Genomic DNA, 5,906 nt, shown 5'->3' with positions numbered 1-5,906 from the left:
AAATGTGTTCATATGTGGTAGAAACCTGAGAAATCCGTCCGTTTTCGTCATTTGTTATCGAATCGACTTAAAGCCCGATCGTCACATTGGCCGCTCTTCTCTCTGAAACGGTTGTACTTATCGTCTGCAAAGCTATGTCGCGTGCTGCGGTACGCGGAGACAATAAAATCACCATAGTAGAACACAGATGAAGCTTCTAAGTTGATATAATAGCCAGTAAGAAGTAGTACACTTCAAGTTTTAGGTATCGATTATTGACTTTTTAGCTGGCTTTGGTGATCTGGACATGAGCTAGGACCTTAAGATTCTGCATCAAAAGGAGGACTAGCAGCCGAGATGCACGGGAGAATGTGAAAAGTGTTCATATGTAGTAAAAACCTTAGAAATCCGTCCGTTTTCGTCATTTGTTATCGAATCGACTTAAAGCCAGATCGTCAAATTGGCCCCTCTTTTCTCTGAAACGGTTGTACTTATCGTCTGCAAAGCTATGTCGCGTGCTGCGGTATGCGGAGACAATAACATCACCATAGTAGAACACAGATGAAGCTTCTAAGTTGATATAATAGCCAGTAAGAAGTAGTACACTTAAGTTTTAGGTATCGATTATTGACTTTTTAGCTGGCTTTGGTGATCTGGACATGAGCTAGGACCTTAAGATTCTGCATGAAAGGAGGACTAGCAGCCGAGTTGCACGGGAGAATGTGAAAAGTGTTCATATGTAGTAAAAACCTGAGATATCCGTCCGTTTTCGTCATTTGTTATCGAATCGACTTAAAGCCAGATCGTCACATTGGCCGCTCTTCTCTCTGAAACGGTTGTACTTATCGTTTGCAAAGCTATGTCGTATGCTGCGGTATGCGGAGACACTAAAACCACCACAGTAGAACACAGATGAAGCTTCTAAGTTGATGTAATAGCCAGTAAGAAGTAGTACAATTCAAGTTTTAGGTATCGATTATTGCCTTTTTAGCTGGCTTTGGTGCCTTGGACATGAGCTGGGACCTTAAGATTCTGCATTAAAGGAGGACTAGCAGAAGCGTTGCACGGGAGATTGTGAAAAGTGTTCATATGTAGTAAAAACCTGAGAAATCCGTCCGTTTTCGTCATTTGTTATCGAATCGACTTAATGCCAGAACGTCACATTGGCCGCTCCTCTCTCTGAAACAGTTGTACTTATCGTCCTCAAAGCTATGTCGCGTGCTGCGGTATGCGGAGACACTAAAAGCACGATAGTAGAACACAAATGAAGCTTCTAAGTTGATGTAATAGCCATTAGGAAGTAGTACAATTCAAGTTTTAGGTATCGATTATTGACTTTTTAGCTGGCTTTGGTGCCTTGGACATGAGGTAGGACCTTAAGATTCTGCATTAAAGGAGGACTAGCAGCCGCGTTTCACGGGAGAATGTGAAATGTGTTCATATGTAGTAGAAACCTGAGAAATCCGTCCGTTTTCGTCATTTGTTATCGAATCGACTTAATGCCAGATCGTCACATTGGCCGCTCTTCTCTCTGAAACGGTTGTACTTATCGTCTGCAAAGTTATGTCGCGTGCTGCGGTATGCGGAGACAATAAAATCACCATAGTAGAACACAGATGAAGCTTCTAAGATGATGTAATAGCCAGTAAGAAGTAGTACAATTCAAGTTTTAGGTATCGATTATTGACTTATTAGCTGGCTTTGGTGATCTGGACATGAGCTAGGACCTTAAGATTCTGCATGAAAGGAGGACTAGCAGCCGAGTTGCACGGGAGAATGTGAAAAGAGTTCATATGTAGTAAAAACCTGAGAAATCCGTCCGTTTTCGTCATTTGTTATCGAATCGACTTAAAGCCAGATCGTCAAATTGGCCCCTCTTTTCTCTGTAACGGTTGTACTTATCGTCTGCAAAGCTATGTCGCGTGCTGCGGTATGCGGAGACAATAAAATCACCATAGTAGAACACAGATGAAGCATCTAAGTTGATATAATAGCCAGTAAGAAGTAGTACACTTCAAGTTTTAGGTATCGATTATTGACTTTTTAGCTGGCTTTGGTGCCTTGGACATGAGCTTGGACCTTAAGAATCTGCATGAAAGGAGGACTAGCAGCCGAGTTGCACGGGAGAATGTAAAAAGTGTTCATATGTAGTAAAAACCTGAGAAATCCGTCCGTTTTCGTCATTTGTTATCGAATCGACTTAAAGCCAGATCATAACATTGGCCGCCCTTCTCTCTGAAACGGTTGTACTTATCGTCTGCAAAGCTATGTCACGTGCTGCGGTACGCGGAGACTCTAAAAGCACCATAGTAGAACACAGATGAAGCTTCTAAGTTGATGTAATAGCCAGTAAGAAGTAGTACAATTCAAGTTTTAGGTATCGATTATTGACTGTTTAGCTGGCTTTGGTGCCTTGTACATGATCTAGGACCTTAAGATTCCCCATGAAAGGAGGACTAGCAGCCGAGTTGCACGGGAGAATGTGAAACGTGTTCATATGTAGTAAAAACCTGAGAAATCCGACAGTTTTCGTCATTTGTTATCGAATCGACTTAAAGCCCGATCGTCACATTGGCCGCTCTTCTCTCTGAAACGGTTGTACTTATCGTCTGCAAAGCTATGTCGTATGCTGCGGTATGTGGAGACACTAAAACCACCACAATAGAACACAGATGAAGCTTCTAAGTTGATGTAATAGCCAGTAAGAAGTAGTACGATTCAATATTTAGGTAGTGATTATTGACTTTTTAGCTGGCTTTGGTGCCTTGGACATGAGCTAGGACATTAAGATTCTGCATGAAAGGAGGACTAGCAGCCGAGTTGCACGGGACAATGTGAAAAGTGTTCATATGTAGTAAAAACCTGAGAAATCCGTCCGTTTTCGTCATTTGTTATCGAATCGACTTAAAGCCCGATCGTCAAAATGGCCGCTCTTCCCTCTGAAACGGTTGTACTTATCGTCTGCAAAGCTATGTCGCGTGCTGCGGTATGCGGAGACACTAAAAGCACCATAGTAGAACACTGATGAAGCTTCTAAGTTGATGTAATAGCCAGTAAGAAGTAGTGCAATTCAAGTTTTAAGTATCGATTATGGCCTTTTTAGCTGTCTTTGGTGCCTTGGACATGAGCTAGGACCTTAAGATTCTGCATGAAAGGCGATCTAGCAGCCGAGTTGCACGGGAGAATGTGAAAAGTGTTCATATGTAGTAAAAACCTGAGAAATCCGTCCGTTTTCGTCACTTGATATCGAATCGACTTAAAGCCAGATCGTCACATTGGCCCCTCTTCTCTCTGAAACGGTTGTACTTATCGTCTGCAAAGCTATGTCGCGTGCTGCGGTATGCGGAGACACTAAAAGCACCATAGTAGAACACAGATGAAGCTTCTAAGTTGATGTAATAGCCAGTAAGAAGTAGTACAATTCAAGTTTTAGGTACTGATTATTTACTTTTTAGCTGGCTTTGGTGCCTTGGACATGAGCTAGGACCTTAAGATTTTGCATGAAAGGAGGACTAGCAGCCGAGCTGCACGGGAGAATGTGAAAAGTGTTCATATGTAGTAAAAACCTGAGAAATCTGACCGTTTTCGTCATTTGTTATCGAATCGACTTAATGCCAGAACGTCACATTGGCCGCTCCTCTTTTTGAAACGGTTGTACTTATCGTCTGCAAAGCTATGTCGCGTGCTGCGGTATGCGGAGACAATAAAATCACCATAGTAGAACACAGATGAAGCTTCTAAGTTGATATAATAGCCAGTAAGAAGTAGTACACTTCAAGTTTTAGGTATCGATTATTGACTTTTTAGCTGGCTTTGGTGCCTTGGACATGAGCTTGGACCTTAAGAATCTGCATGAAAGGAGGACTAGCAGCCGAGTTGCACGGGAGAATGTAAAAAGTGTTCATATGTAGTAAAAACCTGAGATATCCGTCCGTTTTCGTCATTTGTTATCGAATCGACTTAAAGCTAGATGGTCACATTGGCCGCTCTTCTCTCTGAAACGGTTGTACTTATCGTCTGGAAAGCTACACTCCTGGAAATTGAAATAAGAACACCGTGAATTCATTGTCCCAGGAAGGGGAAACTTTATTGACACATTCCTGGGGTCAGATACATCACATGATCACACTGACAGAACCACAGGCACATAGACACAGGCAACAGAGCATGCACAATGTCGGCACTAGTAGAGTGTATATCCACCTTTCGCAGCAATGAAGGCTGCTGTTCTCCCATGGAGACGATCGTAGAAATGCTGGATGTAGTCCTATGGAACGGCTTGCCATGCCATTTCCACCTGGCGCCTCAGTTGGACCAGCGTTCGTGCTGGACGTGCAGACCGCGTGAGACGACGCTTCATCCAGTCCCAAACATGCTCAATGGGGGACAGATCCGGAGATCTTGCTGGCCAGGGTAGTTGACTTACACCTTCTAGAGCACGTTGGGTGGCACGGGATACATGCGGACGTGCATTGTCCTGTTGGAACAGCAAGTTCCCTTGCCGGTCTAGGAATGATAGAACGATGGGTTCGATGACGGTTTGGATGTACCGTGCACTATTCAGTGTCCCCTCGACGATCACCAGAGGTGTACGACCAGTGTAGGAGATCGCTCCCCACACCATGATGCCGTTTGTTGGCCCTGTGTGCCTCGGTCGTATGCAGTCCTCATTGTGGCGCTCACCTGCACGGCGCCAAACACGTAAACGACCATCATTGGCACCAAGGCAGAAGCGATTCTCATCGCTGAAGACGACACGTCTCCATTCGTCCCTCCATTCACGCCTGTCGCGACACCATTGGAAGTGGGCTGCACGATGTTGGGGCGTGAGCGGAAGACGGCCTAACGGTGTGCGGGACCGTAGCCCAGCTTCATGGAGACGGTTGCGAATGGTCCTCGCCGATACCCCAGGAGCAATAGTGTCCCTAATTTGCTGGGAAGTGGCGGTGCGGTCCCCTACGGCACTGCGTAGGATCCTACGGTCTTGGCCTGCATCCGTGCGTCGCTGCGGTCCGGTCCCAAGTCGACGGGCACGTGCACCTTCCGCCGACCACTGGCGACAGCATCGATGTACTGTGGAGACCTCACGCCCCACGTGTTGAGCAATTCGGCGGTACGTCCACCCGGCCTCCCGCATGCCCACTATACGCCCTCGCTCAAAGTCCGTCAACTGCACATACGGTTCACGTCCACGCTGTCGCGGCATGCTACCAGTGTTAAACACTTCGATGGAGCTCCGTATGCCACGGCAAACTGGCTGACACTGACGGCGGCGGTGCACAAATGGTGCGCAGCTAGCGCCATTCGACGGCCAACACCGCGGTTCCTGGTGTGTCCGCTGTGCCTTGCGTGTGATCATTGCTTGTACAGCCCTCTCGCAGTGTCCGGAGCAAGTATGGTGGGTCTGACACACCGGTGTCAATGTGTTCTTTTTTCCATTTCCAGGAGTGTATGTCGCGTGCTGCGGTATGCGGAGACACTAAAAGCACCATAGTAGAACACAGATGAAGCTTCTAAGATGATGTAATAGCCAGTAAGAAGTAGTACAATTCAAGTTTTAGGTATCGGTTATTGACTTTTTAGCTGGCTTTGGTTATCTGGACATGAGCTAGGACTTTAAGATTCTGCATGAAAGGAGGACTAGCAGCCGAGTTGCACGGGAGAATGTGAAAAGTGTTCATATGTAGTAAAAACCTTAGAAATCCGTCCGTTTTCGTCATTTGTTATCGAATCGACTTAAAGCCAGATCGTCAAATTGGCCCATCTTTTCTCTGAAACGGTTGTACTTATCGTCTGCAAAGCTATGTCGCGTGCTGCGGTATGCGGAGACAATAAAATCACCATAGTAGAAAACAGATGAAGCTTCTAAGTTGATATAATAGCCAGTAAGAAGTAGTACACTTCAAGTTTTAGGTATCGATTATTGA

This window comes from Schistocerca gregaria, unplaced genomic scaffold (genome assembly GCF_023897955.1).
Source record: "Schistocerca gregaria isolate iqSchGreg1 unplaced genomic scaffold, iqSchGreg1.2 ptg000723l, whole genome shotgun sequence".
Taxonomy (NCBI): Eukaryota; Metazoa; Arthropoda; class Insecta; order Orthoptera; family Acrididae; genus Schistocerca; species Schistocerca gregaria.
Note: the sequence above shows the minus strand (reverse complement) of the source record.